We start from the raw sequence: 23,285 nt of genomic DNA on the forward strand, positions 1-23,285 counted from the left end.
CGCAAAGGTATATATGCGCCCTTGTTGATAATCTTGCTGATCTCGAGCAAATTTATAGGCTTTGCGTGTTTTTATTACATTTTCTTGTTTTTTCAGGCGTTCCTTCATTTCGCCGATTGTTTTTTCAATGTGATTCCTGTCTTTATTGTACAGTTCTTTGGACAGTTCATTGTTAATGCGTGTTATTTCATCAAGATTCACCTGCCTGTCAATCCGAGCATATTTTACCAGCAAACACAGTAAACGCATCGAGGCTTCCAAATTGGATTCGGCCCAGTCTTTTAGTAGAAGGGGGTTGGGGTTTTCGAAGCTGGGTATTAACATTATGCGGAGTCCGCGTGGCACTCGTCCCACTTCCTTATATTTCTCCAAGGATCGTATCTCCCACCATTTTGTGAGCTCTCCCCGGCTATTTTTTTCTAAAGCCTTGAGTAGCGCTTTCACGTCTGAATTTTCATTTGTATCTGTCTTTTTGCTTTGTGATTTGCCTTCCGCCCCCACTGTCCGCAAATTTTGGAAAAGCTCCTCAAAAGCCTCCTCTCGCTCCCGCTCGTCTGACATTTTACCCACACAGATATGATGATCGTTATTACAGTAGAAAATAGAGGGATATTAACTCGTCAGAGCCCTCTAGATCACTCGCCTTCGTGCACCTCCCCGACCTGGTCGAAATATCATATACAATTTATCGGCTGTTCTCACCGTTACTGCGACAGTTTCCAGCAAAAATCCTCAGATTTTTCGGTGCTCCCGCTGTGGTGACGCTGTTATGCCGAAGTATTGCTTTCATAGATGACCAGGGGGCTGACCGTCGTTGCTCCACGCCGAACAGGAACTTCCAAGTGGTCCGTTTTGGTCGTCAGCCTTCTTTTGGTGGAGGGGTCTGCGTTGAGTCAGGAAACCGACCATGTCCTGATGAATATGTGTATCCAGCCCGTCTACACAAGTGCTTGCTGCACAGAAAGGCACACAGACCAAGAATCAGCACGCCCAGGCGAGGTCAGATATCCAACTGTTGAAATTTATTATTCATCGTGTGGGTGAAAAGCTGTCATCAGACGCGTTTCGGGCACATCCGTGCCCTTGCTCACTGACAATCGACAGAATGTATAAACACACTATTTAAAATCACATCAATTGCGCATTTTCGCGCCAAGAGAGTCGTAGATATATATAGAGAGAGAGAGATTCAACAATATGCCCAAGGCATTTTAGGAAATCACTCGACAGTGCTCTACCCATCCGGGTTTCTGTTCAGCATTGCTTGCCGCTTCACGCTGATTAAGGGAGCCAACGCGTTTCAGGGTAACAACCCCTTCTTCATGGGCTGCACAGCAAAGACACTTGATGAGCATGAATAAAAACTACTTCTTTTATTTCATTTCACGCCCCCCAGTGGGCGTATACTAAGTGAGACAAGCAATGGTGTTTGTTGGGACTTGGAGTCCTTTCATGCATATTAAAAAAATAACCTCTCAGTGAGTTCAAGTCTTCAATTGGAATTTCATGCCAATCTCCAGTTGCCTTTAGTAGGCTGTGTTGCGGTAAGACTTACTGTAATGAATAAAGAGCACTGTGCCGTCTAACATCCCTCTTAGGTGCTCCAGCCTCAGACAGCTGATGTCGCTCCGCAAGCTACCAATGGTGCTTTTTCTCATGGCCAGGCCGCCGTGCGCTAATCTGGATTCAACAATATGGCCAAGGCATTATAGGAAATCGCTCGACAGTGCTCTACCCATCCGGGTTCCTGTTCAGCATTCCTTTCCACTTCACGTTGATTAAGGGTGCCGACGCGTTTCAGGGTAACAACCCCTTCTTCATGGGCTGCCCAACAAAGACACTTGATGCGCATGAATAAAATCGACTTCTTTTATTTCATTTCAAGCCGCCCAGTGGGCGTATACTAAGTGAGACGAGCACTGGTGTTTGTTAGGACTTGGAGTCCTTTCATGCGTATTAAAAAATAACCTCTCAGTGAGTACAAGTGTTCAATTGTAATTTCCTGCCAATCTTCAGTCGCCTATAGTAGGCTGTGTTGCGTTAAGGCTTACGGTAATTAATAAAGAGCACTGTGCCGTTTAACATACCACGTAGTTAGGTGCTCCGGCCTCAGACAGCTGATGTCGCTCCGCCAGCTGCCAATGGTGCTTTTCCTCATGGCCAGGCTGCCGTGCACTAATCTGGATTCAACAATATGGCCAAGGCCTTTGAGGAAATCACTCGACAGTGCTCTACCCATCCGTGTTTCTGTTCACCATTCCTTTCCGCTTCATGTTGATTAAGGGTGCCAAAGCATTTCAGGTTAACAACCCCTTCTTCATGGGCTGCACAACAAAGACACTGGATGCGCATGAATAAAAACAACTTCTTTTATTTCATTTCACGCCCCCCAGTGGGCGTATACTAAGTGAGACGAGCACTGGTGTTTGTTGGGACTTGGAGTCCTTTCATGCGTATTAAAAAATAACCTCTCAGTGAAGTTCAGTGTTCAATTGTAATTTCGTTTCAATCTTCAGTCACCTATAGTAGGCTGTGTTGCGTTAAGGCTTACGGTAATTAATAAAGAGCACTGTGCCGTCTAACATCCTACGTAGTTAGGTGTTCCGGCCTCAGACAGCTGATGTCGCTCCGCCAGCTGCCGAATGTGCTTTTCCTCATGGCCAGGCCGCCGTGCGCTAATCTGGATTCAACAATATGGCCAAGGCATTTTAGAAAATCACTCGACAGTGCTCTACCCATCCGTGTTTCTGTTCAGCAGTCCTTTCCGCTTCACGCTGATTAAGGGTGCCAACGCGTTTCAGGGTAACAACCCCTTCTTCATGAGCTGCACAACAAAGACACTGGATGCGCATGAATAAAAACAACTTCTTTTATTTCATTTCAAGCCGCCCAGTGGGCATATACTAAGTGAGATGAGCACTGGGGTTTGTTGGGACTTGGAGTCCTTTCATGCGTATTAAAAAATAACCTCTCCAGAAGTAGAGGGGGATGCAATAAAATGGTTAAACAAATGATACAAATAAGGAAGAAGACTGTAAGACAAATGTAGATAAAACTCTACTGTGAAACCGTATGGGCCTGGTGTTTTTTCCAACTTAATTGCTCTTACCGCTGTAGCAGTTTCTTCAGAAGACAGGTTATTCTCTGAAGATTCAAAGTCCAGATCAGAAGGGATAGAATAAGGTGTGTGATATAAGTAGTCCACAACTGTGGAGGGAGAAGAAGCTGCTTCAGGCATATAAATAGATTCATAACCTTTATCAAATTCTTTTAAAATAGCCTGATGATTAGTGGCAGATTGTCCCAGCGATGTGGAAACTGAGTCAATAATGTGTCTCTCGTTTCTTCCCTTAAGATAATCCGCTAATAGCTTACCAGCTTTATTTCTCCCACCATAAAAACAAGCATTTTTCCGAAGAAGTATTGGGAGGCTTCTTCAGTAGAAATAGCATTAAATTGCAGCGTTGCTTTAAGAAAAGCATTAAGGTCAGAAGTCAATCTAGCGGAAAAATACTACTTTTCCAAAGATTTAATTGACAAGAGTAGTCTAGTATGTTCTTTTAAATGAGTGTTCTTTTGCCTACAAACATAATTTAAGATGAAATCTCTTGCCGAGACCTTGAATGTATCCCATAGCAAGGACGGAGAGTCATCAATATTATCATTACCGGCGGGCGTGGTTACGCGCCACAGGGTGATGGCCTCGTTTTGCTTCCATCCGCAATAAATATTCAAGTCTTGAAGTTGGGACTGGCCGCCTGAAGTGACTGGGACCCAGCGGACCTGCTTTTTGATCCTGCCGGACGCGGACTTACAGAGAGCTGCCTGCCATGGCCTGGAACCTTCCTGCAGCTTGAGGCCGCGTTCTGAAGTGATTGTTGGCGACGCTGTGACTGCGCTGGAGTTCGGGCACACAGCAAATCATCGCCGCGGCTGGCAGCCTGGTCCACGATATCACAGACGGAGTGTGGAGACGTCGGGGCTGTCTCTCCCCTACCTGGAAGTAGGTGGTGCCAAATTTGAGTGCAGTGAGTCCAGATGACATGGGCGAAGGATAAATGCAACTCGGCCCTACGCCTCCATAATTGGGCCCGACCCCAGGGCAGATGACGTGGTGCAGAAAAGGCGGTGGATCCTGGGGTGCCAAGCACATATGATGGCCTGAAGTGATGTGATATGACCCTGGAGAACCTAGGAGGGGGGTTCTGATCAGGTACGGCGGTGCCCTTGGCTTTCTGGGGGACATACACTCATGCCTGAGTGGGACCCTGTCCCCACCTGATCGTGGCAAGGCCTCCATTGATAGATTTAAGGGGAGCCCTGGTGTTTGAGAGAGAGACTGTGCTGCTTGAATCTCCCAGAAACAGTCCTAATGGCAAAGGGCAAGGGTCCTAAAACATTGCACCAAAGTAAACTGGATAAATAAAACTTTCCCAGGGCCCCTGTCCCGGTGTGCCCCTCCTTGGTGGAAACTGCTGGTGGGTTGGACAGCGACACCTCTGAACTTTCCCTGACAGACATAATGGACGCCATTGCGAAGGTGTGCACCTCCATGGAACAACGCACCGAAGCCATCACAATAGAAGTGAATCTCATCAGGGCAGACCTCGCTAAAACACACGAAAAGTCAAGCAACTGAAGATCACCATGCAGAGTCTTGTAAATGTAATGTAAATGTATTGCGATTTATATAGCGCACGTATCACCCGAAGGCATCAAGGCGCTTGCCTTGGGAACCCGTCCTGGTATTCCCCTGTGAGATAACCCCAGCAGGGTATCCACAAGGTGAAAGCCAGGCATCCCGCCGCGAGGGGCCGTAGTGGAGATTAAGCAAGCTATTGCCCAGAGTCGCAGAGTGTGAACCCGTGAGTCAAGTAGGCACCGGAACGAGAATTATCGAGTCCGTGGACATTTTGAGCCCAAGACCCGCCGAGTCGGGGAATTGAACTCTGGTCCAGGACCGATCTCAGCTTCCGGGTCTGCCGCCTCTAACCCCTGATATTTACAACAAGGGGTGGTGAGGGACAGAGTCTCTGAATTAAGCAGAAAGCTCTCACCCAGTCAAGAGATCAGGGCTAGATCCAACGCCGTTTTTTAGCTCACTGCACCATCCCAGTTTCAGAACCTGGCTGTATGCAAATTAGTCTGTTCCTGTCCCAGTGCATGATGGAACAGGGCAAACCAAACTACAAAAGCCAATTCTTACACTGGGAAGGAAACAAGCTCCCGGGGACCGGTTTCTGGCATTACAGCCGTCTTCGGCCCGGTTTGCTTGAATCCTGATGGTGCAATGAGCAAGGGTCTCACATCTGAGAATACCCTTCCACGCTTAGGGTGGACAAAAATATTTACAACAAGGGGTGGTGAGGGACAGAGTCTCTGAATTAAGCAGAAAGCTCTCACCCAGTCAAGAGATCAGGGCTAGATCCAACACCGTTTTTTAGCTCACTGCACCATGGGGCAGTGAGATAAATAACGGTGATGGATCAAGCCCTGATCTTTGGACTGGGTAAGAGTGGTCTGCTTAATTCAGACACTCTGTTCATCACCACCCCCTTTTCTGAATCGTTTTTGGCCACTATAGGTGTGGCAGGGTATACTCAGACATGAGTCCCTTTCTCACTGCTCCATCAGGATTCAAGCAAGCCGGGCCGAAGACGGCTGAAATGCCAGAAACCGGTCCCCGGTAGCTTGTCTCCTTTCTGGTGAAGAATTGGCTTGGTAGTTTAGTCTGCCCTGTTCCCATGATGCACTGGGCCAGGGACAGACTGATTTGCATATAGCCAGGTTCTGAGCTGGGATGGGGCAGTGAGATAAATAACGGTGATGGATCAAGCCCTGATCTTTGGACTGGGTAAGAGTGGTCTGCTTAATTCAGACACTCTGTTCATCACCACCCCCTTTTCTGAATCTTTTTTGGCCACTATAGGTGTGGCAGGGTATACTCAGACATGAGTCCCTTTCTCACTGCTCCATCAGGATTCAAGCAAGCCGGGCCGAAGACGGCTGAAATGCCAGAAACTGGTCCCCGGTAGCTTGTCTCCTTTCTGGTGAAGAATTGGCTTGGTAGTTTAGTCTGCCCTGTTCCCATGATGCACTGGGCCAGGGACAGACTGATTTGCATATAGCCAGGTTCTGAGCTGGGATGGGGCAGTGAGATAAATAACGGTGATGGATCAAGCCCTGATCTTTGGACTGGGTAAGAGTGGTCTGCTTAATTCAGACACTCTGTTCATCACCACCCCCTTTTCTGAATCGTTTTTGGCCACTATAGGTGTGGCAGGGTATACTCAGACATGAGTCCCTTTCTCACTGCTCCATCAGGATTCAAGCAAGCCGGGCCGAAGACGGCTGGAATGCCAGAAACCGGTCCCCGGTAGCTTGTCTCCTTTCTGGTGAAGAATTGGCTTGGTAGTTTAGTCTGCCCTGTTCCCATGATGCACTGGGCCAGGGACAGACTGATTTGCATATAGCCAGGTTCTGAGCTGGGATGGGGCAGTGAGATAAATAACGGTGATGGATCAAGCCCTGATCTTTGGACTGGGTAAGAGTGGTCTGCTTAATTCAGACACTCTGTTCATCACCACCCCCTTTTCTGAATCGTTTTTGGCCACTATAGGTGTGGCAGGGTATACTCAGACATGAGTCCCTTTCTCACTGCTCCATCAGGATTCAAGCAAGCCGGGCCGAAGACGGCTGAAATGCCAGAAACCGGTCCCCGGTAGCTTGTCTCCTTTCTGGTGAAGAATTGGCTTGGTAGTTTAGTCTGCCCTGTTCCCATGATGCACTGGGCCAGGGACAGACTGATTTGCATATAGCCAGGTTCTGAGCTGGGATGGGGCAGTGAGATAAATAACGGTGATGGATCAAGCCCTGATCTTTGGACTGGGTAAGAGTGGTCTGCTTAATTCAGACACTCTGTTCATCACCACCCCCTTTTCTGAATCGCCTCTAACCCCTGAGCCACACTTCTCCACTGAAGTTGGGATGTAGATGATGTTTCGCAACTCCAAACTGAAGTTCAGACCCTTCAGACCTTAAAAAACTAGCAGTGGAGAAGCTTGGTGATTATGAGGGGCGCTCTCGGAGGAACAACGTTTGCATCTTAGGTATTCCGGAAAAGTCAGAAGGGCAGGCACCGGACTTGTTTGTTGAAGCCCTTGTGCTCAATCACCTCAAACCGAAGGGCCTTTCTAAGTTCTTTGTAGTTGAGAGGGCCCACCGGGTACCGGGGGACCCCCAAAGCCGGGGACCCCCCCTCACCCAATTCTGGCAAGACTCCTAAACTTCAGCGATGTGATATTGCAAAATACCAGGAACTCACTGCCGCTCCGGGTTGAAAACTCAATGGTAACCTTTTTTCCGGATTTCACTCAGACCGTGCAAAGTAAGCGGTAGTCGGTTTTGGCCGTCAAAAAGACTTTGAGAGACAGAAGGATGAAATACGCCAGGCCCTTCCCTGCTAAACTGCGAGTAGAGGCGAATGGAAAGACTTGGGGGCATATTACCAACAGTTAGCGATATTTATCGCTAACTGTGCTTAGCGTTAGTTTTTTTAACACTGCGCTTCGCCCAATATTATCGCTGAGATAACATCCTATTACCAACGTTTATCTCAAAAGCGATAATCGGCAGGGGTTAGTGTGAATATCGCAGGAAAACCAGCGGTGTTCACGCATTAGTATGCAAATGCTGTTAGCCATGTTATCCACCTCCCATTGGATAACATGGCTAAGAACTGGTATTTGCCGGTGTTAGCGTTTGGCGATATTCGCGCTTAGCATGAATATTTCCATCGCTTTGCCTTTCTTGGTAATAGGCGATAACGATGTTAGCGACTGCTGTTAGTCGCTAACGGGTTGGGTACGCCCACTTTGCATGTCATTAGCGATAAATATCTCTGACATGCAAAGCGGGCCCCAAACCGCTCGCTATCGCCTACAAGCTGTCGCTAACTGGTGTTAGCGACAGCTTGGTAATAGGGCAATGGAATTATCGTCGCTTAGTGGCCGAAAACGGCCGCTAAAGCGGCGATATTTCAATATCGCCACCCTTGGTAATATGCCCCTTGGTTCTTCTAGCATCCAGTGGCGGTGGCGGACTGGCTGGAGGGATGACGAGACCCTGGGGAGCACAACCCCTGCTGATCCTTGTAATTAGTGACACTACTTGTTGTGTCAAACCTATCGTCAAATAGGCCCACTCTGGGGCTCCAGTGTATCCTGATTATTTTGGTCCTGGGCTTGGTTGGTTGTGCTACGGTGCAGAACTGTATTCGCTGAGGTTGAGGACTCAGTATCCTTGAATGTTGAATTCTGGAGGCCGCCCAATGGAGGACTAATTTCTTGTATTTTCTTTTCTTTCACCCTCTTTTTCTTTTTGGGGGGAGCGGTTGGGGTGGGGGGTAGGGGGTCTTCTTCCCCGCTTTTGACTAGGCACTCTGCACTGTTTGTTTAATGGGCTGGTTGGTGCCCGGGTGCAGGGAGGCAGGGAGTAGGGTGTTGGATTGGGGGTTGGGGGTAAGGGGTAGTTTGTTGTTGTATTATCGGCTTCACTGATGAATATGGCTTTAGGTTATGAGATTCCAGCTACTCACAATCATGGTTACGCACTGGGACAAAAGTTTTACCTTAACCAGTTGGAATGTTAATGAGCTGGGGGACAAGGTAAAACACACTATTGTCCTGCAATATATAGGGTGGCACTCCCCAGATGTCGTCTTCCTCCAGGAAGCACACCTTATTGGAAATACGTGCAAGGCTTTAAATAGGTCGGGGTACAGGCTCCTTGCACATTCTGGCTTCACCTCTGGGTCTAGGGGAGTGGGAATTATGGCTAAATACTCCTTTCCCTTTTTGGTTCAGTCCACGCACACTGATGATCGTGGAAGGATTGTCGCAACTACGGGACAATGGGAGGAAGGGCATTGACATTGGTGTCGGTATTTGTCCCACCAGGGCTGCAGAGTCAGACTTTTGCAGATCTGGGCGTTCAGCACCTTTCCCTAACTGAAGGCTTACTGCTGGTGGGAGGTGACTTTAATGCTGTGGCATCCGGTATGCTTGACCGACAATCCCCCCGTGCAATGGACCCTTCAGGTAATTGGCTTCCTGACTTCCTGTAGGCATTTGGCCTCTCGGACGCTTGGCGGACATTCCACTCCGAGGACTCCCAATACACCTTTTTCTGGGCGCTCATCGTAGCTTCTCCTGGATTGATTATCTACTCCTGCCCGCCTCTCAACTTACACACATCACTGAGATTTGCCACCTTGCACGTGGCATATCTGACCACTCTCCTGTGTGGGCCCAGCTGGTTCTAGGAGGCCAAAGAATTGACATGGTGGCGCCCATCAACACCTGATACTTGCGACACCCCAGTGTTCGCAAGGACCTGTTGAAGTCGATTGACTTTTACTTCCAGGAGAACCCTGGCTCCGTTGACACCCCCCCAGACCCTTTGAGAAGCGCTCAAATTGGTGATTAGAGGAGTCAGGAAGGAAAACTCCAAAGAGCTAGACAAGATTGAACAGGAGATCATCCGATTAGAGACTGATACTGGGAAGAGAGAAACCCCGGAAACAATTCACCTCTTGCAACTGAAAACAGATGAGTATAAAGCCATTGTTATGGAACGGGCAAAAACCTGGGGAAAGGAGAGAGATGATAGAGTGTATGAATGGGGCGACAAAGCAGGCAAGTCAATCACCTGGTTGGACAAGAAGGAAAGGGTCAATCGCCTGGTGCCCGAACTGAAGGCTGACTCTGGTGCAAGGGTAACAGATCCCGTCCACATTGCTTAGGAGTTCGCTGCACACTACAGAACCGTTTAATGGTTGCAGTCATCCCTCTTGGAATCAGACTCCTCCGAGACATCCAGCTCCCAATACTCCCTGAGGAAGACAGGAGTTTTACATCACTAACGACAAGATTGCGCAGGCAATCAGGCAGCTTTGACCGGAAAAGGCGATGGGCACCAATGAGTTACCCATTGAGCTCTATAAACTGCGTCCTGACAAGCTTGCCCCATACCTTAAGGCTACGTATGAGGAGAGTAGGATAAAAGGAGAGCTACAGCCTGACCAGCGACTAGCGTCGATAGTGGTCATTCCAAAGGAGGGGAAGCCTAGAGATAGATGTGTTTCTTATCAGCCCATCTCCCTGCTAAATGCAGAACCGAAAATTCTCGCCAAGCGCTTGGCGGAATGGGAAGACTGCATCCTTCTGTACCTGACCTTCCCAAGGAAATCTCTCATATGTGTCTTAGACATCTTCACATCCTTTAGAAGGTTTTCAGGCTATTCTATGAACTGGAATAAATCCTTGCACTACAAACTGAGCGGCGAAGCTCCGGCTATCCCCGGTGCCTGTCCAATACAGGTGGTAAAAGACGGGTTCTGATACTTGGGGATCTTTGTCACAGCAGAGCTCAAGCTCCGCAATGAAAAGAATCTGCTCCAGCCTCCACAGCAACTGTGTCGAGACATAGCCAGCTGGAAAGCATTCCCTCTCTCGTTGCTGGTTTGAGCCGCTCTTTTTAAAATGATGTCCCTACCCCGCTTTCTGTACGCATTACAAAACTATCCTGTTCCGGCGAGGTACTTCAAAGACATTGAAGAGTTACAGAGGCAGTTGTTTTGGGAGGGGAGACTGAGAATAGCGCTTCATAAAGTAGTCCATAAATGGTACGACGGTGGTATTAGCCTCCTAGATTTAAAAAAATACTATTGGGCGGCCCACCTTGCCGCCATTAACCAGGCACATATCGCGCACCGGAAGACCTGGGCTATGCTATGGATAGGTGGCTGCTGCCGAGCGGTACATACAACAGAGCTCTCTATGCACTTCCCAAGGAGCTCCCCTTAACCGGCCCCACCATGCATTCGGTCCAGGTCTGGCATTCCGTAAATAAGAGTCTGGATTGGGACAGTAAACTGACGCTAGCTACCCCACTGTGGGACTCAGAGAGACTTGGTAGCTTATATTCCTCCAAGGGTTTTGATAAATGGGACCTTATTGGTATCTCTCGAATTGGTGATTTCTGGGTGAAGGGTGATGTGCTTAGCTTTGACCAGCTACAACAACAGTACGAGCTTGCGGGTACTAAATACTTCCGCTATCTGCAGGTCCGGCATGCCCTCACCCTGCCCTTAGATAGAGGCTCCTCCCTTCCCAAATCATCCCCACTAGAGGACAGATTATTGGATGGGCTGCTCCAGCAGAGAGCCATCTCGCTTACATACAAAAAACTGGTCAACAACACACCTGACCCCCTAGATGCATTGCATGAGTCTTGGGAGAGGGATGGCTTGCTGCTTGACGATGAGGAATGGAGGGAGGCAGTGGCCTCCCCTCGAGAGGTGGCAATTTCCGCTTGTCTTAGACTGGTGCAATTGAAAATACTCCATAGAACATACATTACCGGGCCTCAGTTGGTCCGTATGGGATGGGGAGAGAGTGCAGAGTGCAGAAGACACTGTGGGCAGATCGTGACCCTCATGTATATTCTCTGGGAGTGTGAGCAGATACAAAGATATTGGAGGGAGATACATATACTGAAAACATAAGGGGTGTGGAGGGTCAAGGGGAATATTTAACGACCTGTCTGCTCGAACCCCTATTCACAATACAAACTACATAAAGAACAGACCAGGTCAAGGAGTGGTGTGTAGCCATGACGGAGGCCGTGTAACAATACGGTAAGTGTGTGTAAAACGATGTTGCTATGTGACAGAAACTAGAACACTGGCTAGAACACGTCCCATCAGACCACCCTCGTGGTGGAATGTCATCATGTGGGAAGTGAAAGTCCCTCTCAATCTCATCCGACCATATAGTGTCGGAAATCAAAGCCGAAAACTCTAGCCATGATACTCATCAAAAAGTGCAGATGAAAATGATTATCATTTCATCTGCACTTTTTTGATGAGTATCATGGCTAGAGTTTTCGGCTTTGATTTCCGACACTATATGGTCGGATGAGATTGAGAGTGACTTTCACTTCCCACATGATGACATTCCACCACGAGGGTGGTCTGATGGGACGTGTTCTAGCCAGTGTTCTAGTTTCTGTCACATAGCAACATCGTTTTCTACTCACTTACCGTATTGTTACACGGCCTCCGTCATGGCTACACACCACTCCTTGACCTGGTCTGTTCTTTATGTAGTTTGTGTTGGGAGATACATATAGTCATGAGGGACGTCCTTTACAAAACTATCCACCCAGAAGCTAAGAGATGTTTGCTAAACGTGTGGGAACCCACTGACTTGACAGGGGCGGAGAAATTGTGGGTCACCCTGTGAGCCGATGTCGCTAAAAGAGAAATTGCTCAGCTGTGGGGAGGGACCTTGGTGGAAGACCAATCTTGAATGGTGCATGTTCAGGGAAAAAACAGTTTACGAGGCAAGAGGTTGCCCCCATAACTGGGCCCACATGTGGACTAAATGGAATGCATATAGGGGAGTGTTAGACTTGGCACTTTTCACGGAAATTGTTTTGCTTTTCACTCCCCTTATTCTGGAAGTCCCCCCTTGTAATGGAGTTGTATAGGCCCTGTGAGGTTAAAATGCCCTGGGTAATGTTAAGATCAATGCTAGGTGCAGGTGCCCTCCACCCTCAGCATGGCTGCCACTGACTCCTGTTACTGCAGCATGGTCTTGTTAAGGCGCATTCTAGTTGCCAGGAGCTGGCAGGGACTCCCAACATTGTTGCCATTCCAGCCAGCCTTGCCTGCCCACAGTTAGAGTAGGGAAGCTCCTGGCACCTTCTAGAATAGGGGCGGAGCCTAGTTTTGCCGCCTTAGAGGGTGGTCACTGACCTGGGCCTATAAAAGGAAAGGGAGGGAAACTTTCCAGTCAGTTGGGGCATCACTGACCTGGGGGACCCACGCAGGAGATTTAGGCGGTAGGGCCTAGTCAGGGACTTATGCCACTGGGAGTGACAGGGCTTAGGTGCTGCCTTCCAAGTTGAGTGAGGTACCCTGAGCTAGCCTACTGAACTGGCCCGGCGGGAGGGGAACCCAGGGACCATCTACAGTGACCTGCTGAGGATTCCTGTCAGCAGCCCTCAACTCAACCCCCCTTCTAGAAACAAGAATCCAAGGAACTGCTATTTACAAAGGGCGCAGGAACCATCAAGTGCCAAGAAGAAGTCTAACTGCGCTAACCAGGACTACTTGGGATCAACCAGGTACAGGGCTGTGCTTCTTCTGCCCCCTTTGCCCTGACCTGCGTCCCTGCGCTGTCCTGCCACTGTCGTGTGGCCTGTCCTACATGAACTGCCTGATCTGCTGAGGCGCTTTCCTCCTCTCCTGTCAACCTGAGGTGTCTTACTGTTTGCGCTGTCCTTCCTGATCTCCTTTGAGGATCTGCCTGGTCTCAAACACTACAGAAATGGGAGTGGTGATGAACAGAGTGTCTGAATTAAGCAGACCACTCTTACCCAGTCCAAAGATCAGGGCTTGATCCATCACCGTTATTTATCTCACTGCACCATCCCAGTTCAGAACCTGGCTATATGCAAATCAGTCTGTCCCTGGCCCAGTGCATCATGGGAACAGGGCAGACTAAACTACCAAGCCAATTCTTCACCAGAAGAAGGGTGATGGATCAAGCCCTGATCTTTGGACTGGGTAAGAGTGGTCTGCTTAATTCAGACACTCTGTTCATCACCACCCCCTTTTCTGAATCGTTTTTGTCCGCCATAAGCGTGGAAGGGTATACTCAGATGTGAGTCCCTTGCTCATTGCACCATCAGGATTCAAGCAAGCCGGGCCGAAGACGGCTGAAATGCCAGAAACCGGTCCCCGGTAGCTTGTTTCCTTCCCAGTATAAGAATTGGCTTGGTAGTTTGGTCTGCCCTGTTCCCATGATGCACTGGGCCAGGGACAGACTAATTTGCATATAGCCAGGTTCTGAGCTGGGATGGTGCAGTGAGCTAAAAAAAAAAAAAAAAAAAAGGGTGATGGATCAAGCCCTGATCTTTGGACTGGGTAAGAGTGGTCTGCTTAATTCAGACACTCTGTTCATCACCACCCCCTTTTCTGATTCGTTTTTGTCCACCATAAGCGTGGAAGGGTATACTCAGATGTGAGTCCCTTGCTCATTGCACCATCAGGATTCAAGCAAGCCGGGCCGAAGACGGCTGAAATGCCAGAAACCGGTCCCCGGTAGCTTGTTTCCTTCCCAGTATAAGAATTGGCTTGGTAGTTTGGTCTGCCCTGTTCCCATGATGCACTGGGCCAGGGACAGACTAATTTGCATATAGCCAGGTTCTGAGCTGGGATGGTGCAGTGAGCTAAAAAAAAAAAAAAAAAAAAGGGTGATGGATCAAGCCCTGATCTTTGGACTGGGTAAGAGTGGTCTGCTTAATTCAGACACTCTGTTCATCACCACCCCCTTTTCTGAATCGTGGTCTCAAACACTGGCTAAGCGCTATCTGTGCCCCAGCGCTAGCCCTCTGAACTGTCTGCTAAGCGCTCTCCTTTACTAGCTCTATCACCTGAAGTGCCCTCCTGCCTGAAGCGCTAGAACCCTGAAGCGCTACATCTGTCAATCGCTGTGGCACCGGAAGCGCCGCTCGACCTACCTCTGAGCCGGTCTGCCGGCGGCGCCCGGTGCCGAGGGAGGGCCGCCACCGTGTGCTGTGGGCCGCGCTCAGCCCGGAGGAGTGGAAGGGAGAAGCGCCGTCATCCGCAGCCTGGGGGGAATCGCTGGCGCTGCCTCGCACCGCACGGAAGCCTCCCATCGCCCCCGTCCCCGCCGCGGGCCGGCACTGTAATCTAGGAGCCCCAGCTGCTGACGGTATTGTCCTGGCGGCCCTCGGAGCCTGGAGAGGGCCGCCGCATTGTGCTGTGAGGCCGCGCTGGGCCCGGTGAAGCAGGGACACTCCTATCAAGTGACGGGGGATGCCGGCCGCGTCATAGGCCGCGCCCCCGCCTGAAGCCACGCAGCCATTGGCTGCCGCTGACACATCCCCGGGTCCCTCCTCCTGATTGGTTCCCGGGCCGTGGAATCCACGGAAGGCCCGGGAACAGCCCTGCGACATCGGGGAGGGTTCCGAGAGAGTCCGAGCCCCCCCCCCATCTGCCACTGCAAGCGCCGGGCAGGCCGAAGATCAACAGGGAGCCCCCACCTGCCGGCGACCGCTTAGAGAGGGCCCTGACCGGCCCCCCCACACCGCCGGAGGGCTCCTAGAAAAGCACGAGCCCTCCCCCAACCAACCAAACCTCCGCAAGGGCCTTGGAAAGGCCGAAGAGAGAAGGTAACCCCGGGGAGTTGGGCGGGAGGCCGGAGAAGGCCCCAAGTTCGCCCCTCCCCGGGGGAAAGTTGAAGTTGGGCCCCTTTGGCCCTAATTACCCATAGAATTCCCGGGGCTGGGCCAGAACATGAACTAAGCCCATTGGGGACCCCCCTCAATTGGGCAGTAGGCCTGCGTTGACTGCATGGTAGAATGCACCCCTGGCTAGGGGTCTGTTACTGTTTATTGTTGCTTGCTGAAATGCTCATTCTTGCAAAATAAAATGTTTATCCTTGCCTAATGGGATTAATGAAATGTTCACTTTGCTCCTTTGATGGAATATGGTCCCTTCAATTAATGCTACCCGGGTTAAAGGAAATATCTATTCACGATTAAGGAAAGGTTTTGCCTCTGCCTAAAGAAATGTTTTCCTTCTGCCAAGGAAAAGCTTTATATGCGTAAGCCAAGTTTATAGGCTCATTGAAATGCACATGTTCACATGAGGCTTGGTTCCCCTTTGCCTACTGTAAGGTTTTACCTCTGCTGATTGACTGTTTTTTACTGCCTTAATGCCCATATTGCCGTAGGCACTGTTTATTTCTGCCTTGAGGGAATGGCTTTGAATTCCTGTTAAAAGGGTGGCCTGATGCCCAGTCTATTTCACCCTACGGAAACGAGCGGTTACAGTTTATAGGCCTCAATTCATGAAAAGTTCATCTCTGGTTAGGGGCTGGTATGAAATGCTATACCTTCAATGTAACGGTTACTCCTGGTTAGTGACATCTTTCCTAAAAGCCTACAGTTACCTATTGACATGGTTACTGCTGTGACAGGAAATGTTATTTCTTCCCTGACAGGGTTATTGCCTTATGCTGTGTGATTAAGGAATCACCCCTTTTACTCCTGCCGTGAAATGATTATTGAAATGTGCTGCATGGATGATGAATGTTTTTCGTTTGCCCTCAGGAAGTGTTCCTGATTAATAGGGGAAATGCACTGCTTATTCAGGCGGCAGGTAATGTGATGGTTTTACCCTAAGGAAATGTTCTTATTCTCACCTGATGAAAAGTACATCTGTACCCGATGAAAAGTTTTCATTCATATCTAATGTCCAGGTTATTCCTGCTAAGGAGTTTACTGAAATGTTCACCCTTGCATTGGTTAGAAGCTAATTGATTTGCCTACTGAACAGGTTACTGGCCTGATGCCCTGTGGACTCTTGCTACAGGATATGCTCATCCTTGCCTGATGAGCTGGTTGTCCATGCTAATTCTTTCATGAAATGTTTATTGTTAACTAGTGAAATGCTAATCCCTTAATGAAATGGTTTTTGCAATATGCTACATTGATTATTGAACTGCTCCCTTTATTCCCCTCTGATGAAATGCTTTGATGAGTAATTGATACTGTGATTTTCCACTCCTGAACCTTGATCTTAGATAAAAGGTTATCATTTTAATCAAAACTCACTGGAGTGGCGTCAGTCATTGCGTGCATTTTATTGTCTCAGTTGATGCGTGTGCTGTGTAGTCACTTAACACCTAAGCTTTCGGGTGCCTACCTGCTCGTGCCAGGCTACCCTCGGGGAACTGGTGACCCCAGTTCCTACAGGGTGATATCTGTGTTCCACCAGCAACTACAGTTGAGGATGAGCCTGTGTCCCCTTAACAACCTACTGCGTCCAAATGTTATACGATTGTCATTGATTACGAATCCCAATGAAATGCCATATTAACTAATTTTTTGTGTACTTTTATGTGAAATGCTGATTGTTTTGTTTCTGTTGCTAAAATTAATAAACAGAAAATTAAAAATATATATTATAATTAAACAAAAACAATTCAGAGGCAAAAGCACTAAATGAACTAGAAAACTGAGCATCTTGTATTAGAGAATTATTGAACTTCCATTGACATGGAGGAGGGCGAGAGGGAACCAAATCCAAGTCTGTACTAACCATAGCATGGTCAGAAAGCACAATTGAAGTAATATGTGACAGTATGATAAAGTGTACAAGAGTTTTAGAAATAAATCTATGTTCCAATCGTGAAAGTGTGCCAAAAGAAGCAGAATAAAAAGAATATTCCCGGGCAGGTGGATTAGACAATCTACAAGAATCCACCAAATCCACCTTTATGGATAACACAGTGAAATTGCTTATGCATTTTATGTGGCATAATTTGAACAGAGGATCGTCTATCTAAAAATGGATCCAATATTTGATTACAATCTCCTCGTAAAATAGAGTAAGAGTCATGAGATTGTGTATATTTCTGTGCAATGGAGGCCAAAAAGTAGAATCAGGTGTGTAGGGGCAGAAACATTCATTATAGTGAGGGGGACATTATCTATAATAAGACTTACTATAATCCACATTCCCATATCATCTATTACCTCTAATCTAGGACCCCGATCAATATTGTGACCTTATACCCCTATACGGCTATAATCCATTCATACCCCTATAATGGCATAAACTATCAGAGCCATACTTCAGCCATATTTCTGAAACTCGCCTCTGCAGCTCATTACAGTAGATGACACAGCAGAAGCCACTATCTTAGATTCCTAGATTACACTCCGAGTTCTTCAACAAGATAAAACTCAGCAACCTGGGAAAGCCCCGCTTGCTATGTTTTGATTAGTAATAGAACTCTAATGAGCACTGAAAGGACGATCACTTCCTAGTGACATCTTTATTGACGTCTTATGTCCAAAAACTTACGTCAAACAAGGCACCTTTCAGGTATAAATATTACCAACGTTGCCTTAAGCAAATGCGACTACGATAACGATGGTGTGGGGAATACAGGAGCAGAACAGCTGTCCCGTGCAGAGCCCAGCAGATGCAAGCAGCCCACGGACGCTGCCCCTCCTCCTCCTTGACGCGCTGAGAGAGACGCTGTCTTTTCTCTTGCCTTTAAAATCCAGCTCCGGCGTTTCCAGCCTACTCTTGCGAGTGACTGGAATATCGAGTCCTGAAAGGAGATACAAGACCTCCAACAGTCTATTCCAGAGGTATGGTGTTGACTAAACCCTTAGAGAGAATTCTTGAAGCAAACCTTGGCAAAACCAACTTAACTTAAACTGCTACTTACTTACTCTCTCCCAAGTATTAGGCTTAGGTCAGGTACACTGGGGTAGGCGTAGTTAGAAGCACCAGTTGAGCACGTTAGCTAAATGTATATATGAATGTATATATTTTATTCATTTTAACCATTGTATGGCTAAGAAACCATATCAATGCTTTTACAGTATTATTTCGCAATCCTCATTTTACTGTACGCACTTTTTATAATAACAAGTCTTGCAATTGTGGCAATTCATTTCTCTTGCATGAGAAGAAAGACTGTTCAATAAATAATACCTTTTATTGAAAACGCCCGTCTCTCTATTCTCTGCATCTTGGTGAAAGTAATCTGCACAACTGACTGAGTAAAATAACTGTCTATTGTTTCACACGACTCTAGAGATTGACTCTTATTCTAAGGAGCAAAGTTGTCATGTTTATGCGGTTGTTGGAAAACTGAATCCCTTCTTGTCTGAGCCAGGGGAGCTGATCACTTCCTATTCAGTCAAGAAAGTTTCCAGTGACCTCTGAGCTAGTTGGTAACAAACCCAATTAAGTTTAGCATAGTCAGTAGAGACCTGGGAGACCGCACTTCTACGTCTAAACTGCTGTTTATGTTATTCCAATGCGCAGGGCCTATAGGGAAAATAGGAACTACACTACATGGCGCCCAACGTGGGGCAAGGCGATAAAACTAACGCAAGACGTTAGAGTAACTCAGTCGTGCATTTTTCACACAGACCCCTTTCTCCCGTAAATACTCCAATAGACGTCTGGAGTGGGTGAAAGGTTAAAATCCGCCCGAACTTAGTAGGAAGAGATTCCTATGTAAAGCTCTGGTTTATTCAACGTTGAAGGATACAGTGTTCCAAAATATTGTGCACCTAATCTTTGTCTCCTTGGAGACCTGCTCTGCAAAAAAACTGCATTTCATACAATGTCAGACTTAGAGAACGGAACCGTTGATGCCGCAGTAAATGCGACTCAGCAGGCTTCCGATGAAACAGGGATTTACCCACCGGATGCGAAAATCATCCCGGTAAACATAAGAAAAACTATAACGTCAAAACTTATAGAAAACGGACTGACCACACAAGTTGGCACAGTCGTCTTCGTGATAGAGGCACACGAATATCGGCAGACAGAGGTATTCTATTCATGGATAAAATTTCCAGCGGCAAACGCTGCAACACACGAGTTCCACTATTACAAAATAGGGGATCCACTGGAAGAGTACGCTCCTTTCGAGGAGATTGAAATCCCATTAAAATACCAAGAGCCCCTGCTCTGGTTTAAAGGCGCCCTAAAACACAATGATCATATTACCAGGCTCGGTCCACTAGGTAGACCAGGAGCAACGTGGCCGGTTCTAGCCAGCTACACACCACATCCGGACATTGCAAAAATGTCAAAAGAAGAGCTGTTAGTACAGCTAAAAACATTAATTAAAATACATAGACAATTAGTCCAATATGTAATGCAGACTTCTACAGTCCAAACAGCTGTTAATGTTCCACAGCTGACCCCTCATCAGGGGAACACAAATAAAATTACACCACAGAACATACAGTCATGTCTTGGTAAAACACCCATAAAACGGGAACAAATTCCTTTCTGGTTAGCGTAGAAAATTACTCAAATAGAGGCAGTATTTCCAAATACTACCCCTATTTAGAAACACAGAATTCTGACCATCTGCCTTCCAATGGGGGTCGCACCACACGTGGAGGACTGTGACACTTGGGGTACAGTCTTTGCTTCCATTTACACAAAAACACATGGTGTTCCGTCAATGGCGGTAATACCAGATGTGCTAAAACAGATTCAGAATGAATACGGCCCAGAACCTGCTTTAACTCTTGGTATGAAATTACTGAAAGACTTCAAGCAGGTCTCGGCTATATTACTAGCCAATATAAAAGGAGAAGCAGCATCTGTAGCGATCCGCCAGAAGTTGAAGGAAACAGATATAACAGATCAACCAATTGAGCTTGCCAGAATTATAGAACAATGTTATGAAGAATTAGGTAGAGATAGCTTGGGTGGGAAACCAGTGAAACCCCAACTACTCGAAAATCCTGAAAAATTATTTATTAAAAATAATTCAAACACTCCTAAAAAGAACTGGGATGGAAATAAACAAATCCACTCCCAAGGAAAAAGTTTCCCAGTCCAGAGGAAGGTCTCCTCGACGGAGGGAAAGAACTCCGACTCGAGAACACCAGTCTCCCCAGAGGGAGCCCTCTGAGAAAAGATATACCCTTAGAAATAGGGATAATTTGAAGAAGCCTGATAGATATCAAAGTATTGATACACGTCCCTCTCGATCTTTTTTGCAGAAATCGGAAAGAATAGGACGGTCAGACCCAGGAGAGCACACCAAGTCCAAAGACAAGGAACCTGCTCAAAGTAAAAAATCACAATTTCCAAGAAAGAAGGTAGCCAGTATTAGAGTAATCGAACATGCCGAGAATACTGAGGACACAGTTGAAAAACGGGGAGTGTGCACAGACAATGCTAGACAGTGCAGCAGAAATCACCATAGCTCGCAAGATCCTGATGAGTCATCTGGAGACAGTGGACATGAATGAATACATTCAGGTAGAAACTGCAGACTCCAGAATTAGCGAACCTCATAAGATATACGAAATAACACTGCGTATAGAGGGTGATAAGAGTAGGAAAATAAAGGGTCTACTTTGGGATAAACTCTCAAAAGGCTATGACATTCTGTTAGCTGAAAAAGATTGGCCCCCAGAGTTTGTCAGGGAGTGCCCTTGTGGCGAAGAAATGATTATGCCTGCCTTCTCGAATCACATTCCGATTCACACTAAATATATATATGCAAGGAAATGGGCAGTGGCCCAGGCACCATCATTATATAAAAATCATGTAGGATGGGATGAGGACTCTCCTCCTCACAAAATCCAGTTAAAAAGTCAACCATCTGCACAAAGGCAGTATCCCATTAGGCAAGAAGCTAAGAAACAAGTCAGGGAGATTTTAGATCAACTTGAATACCAAGGGGTGATTGAAACATGCACCTCTCAAATGAACAATCCGTTGTTTCCTGTCTCCAAACCGGACGATTCATATCGTCTAGTATTGGACTACAGACACCTTAACTCATGTTGCAAAACATTTGCAGTACAAAATTCGCATAGTGCTGCACTAATGAATAACATAGCTCGTAAAAAATATAAAACGACATTAGACATATCTAATGGTTTCTTTTGTCAAAATATTGCACCAGAAAGCAGATACTTGACCGCTTTCTCAGTAATGGGGTCACAGAAAAATTTCTGTAGGCTCCCACAGGGATTCAAGAAAAGCCCAGGATTATTTTCAGCCAGAGTAACAGAGTTACTACAAATGTATGATGATGAGGCATTATCTTATGTAGATGATATCTATCTCAAAGACGACGACTTGGAGACTCACTTGAAAAGAGTCAGCACCATTATACTTGGGTTCGCAGCAGAGGGTTACAAATTCAACTTTAAAAAGTCTCGAATTGCCCATCTGACACTATTATTTTTGGGATAGGACTTATCAAGTGAAGGAAAAAGCCTAGCGGACAACTTCTTAGAGAAGTGCGCTGTACTCCAAGCACCGAAAACGCTGAAGAACTTACAATCGATTCTAGGTTTCCTGAATTTTGGAAGAACTTACATTCTAAATTATGCGGAGAGGGTTAAACCTCTCTACGAACTAATTAAAAATGATTTTAAACCAATCAACTGGACTCAAAAACACACAGAAATTTTGAGATCACTGCTAACAGACATGTTAGCAAAAACAAAATTAGACACACGTGATAACACAAGCAACCTTGTAATCCGAGTCATCCCAGGAAGATGCGGATTCACGTACCTGACCTCTAATGAGGGAGAAAATGTACCAATAGCTTACAAATCACACTTGTACACACAAGCAGAAAAAACATTCAGTCTCACAGAAAATACTGTGAAAGCAGTACTAACTGCAATAGCTAATGAACGAGAACTAGCACACGGCAAAAGGATCAATGTCCTCACAGCCGAATCCGCCTTCGAGACGCTATTCAGCCCAGTAAACCTGCCTACAGTGTCACTGGATCCGAAATGGATACAGTATGGAAATTCTCTTGCTGCGGACGACGTGAAATACTATTTTGCTCCGCAATTCGAAAAACTGAATGATTTAAAATATGAACAAGAATATCCTCTGCCAATCGAAATTCTGCCTCTCCAACAACACTCTTGTATAATCTATACAGACAGATTTGTACAGCATTACAACGTAGAGAACAAATCCTACGATGCAGCCTGCGCGATCTAAAAGGTTTCAGCCCATACGAACTATTGTTCGGAACTAGAATGTACATTCAGGACTTAGATAGTCAGGTATCAGTGGTAGAAGATAAGAATAAAAAAGACTTTGACATCAAAGATCGTTTGGCTGTTTTACAGGACTTGAATGAAACAAGAAAATCCTTAAGCAACATAAAGTTAAAGCAACAGCCAACTACCACTGAAGAGGCACCACCAGCCCCAGCAAGGCCTGTCTGGATTCCAAAGATTGGGGATCTAGTCAGAGAGAAAATAGCGGTGAAGAAGGAATTTGGGCCTTCTTACAGAAAAGCAGTACCTGTCTTGGCAATTAACGGAACAAGATCAGTAGTACTACCGCCCCTTGCTGGTAAAAAGGAGAACAGAGTTGTATCAATCGACCTGGTAAAACGACAAGCATGTGGCCTATAATCAACAGTAGGCCCAGTGTACTCCCAAGAAACAACAGAATACCCACATTTGCAACAATCCAAGAGGTTCAAACTGAAAGACTAATCACATTTGATAAACCTGCAATGCACAGAGAGGGACTATGCAATAATGCCATGGAACTCGTGCCACTTGGAACACAGATTGAATCAGTTCGTCAAGAAACACCAGTCTACAATGATGTGGCATCAGAATGTGCTACGGAAAGACAAATT

Source organism: Lissotriton vulgaris, chromosome 3_1 (assembly GCF_964263255.1).
Source record: "Lissotriton vulgaris chromosome 3_1, aLisVul1.2, whole genome shotgun sequence".
Classification (NCBI taxonomy): domain Eukaryota; kingdom Metazoa; phylum Chordata; class Amphibia; order Caudata; family Salamandridae; genus Lissotriton; species Lissotriton vulgaris.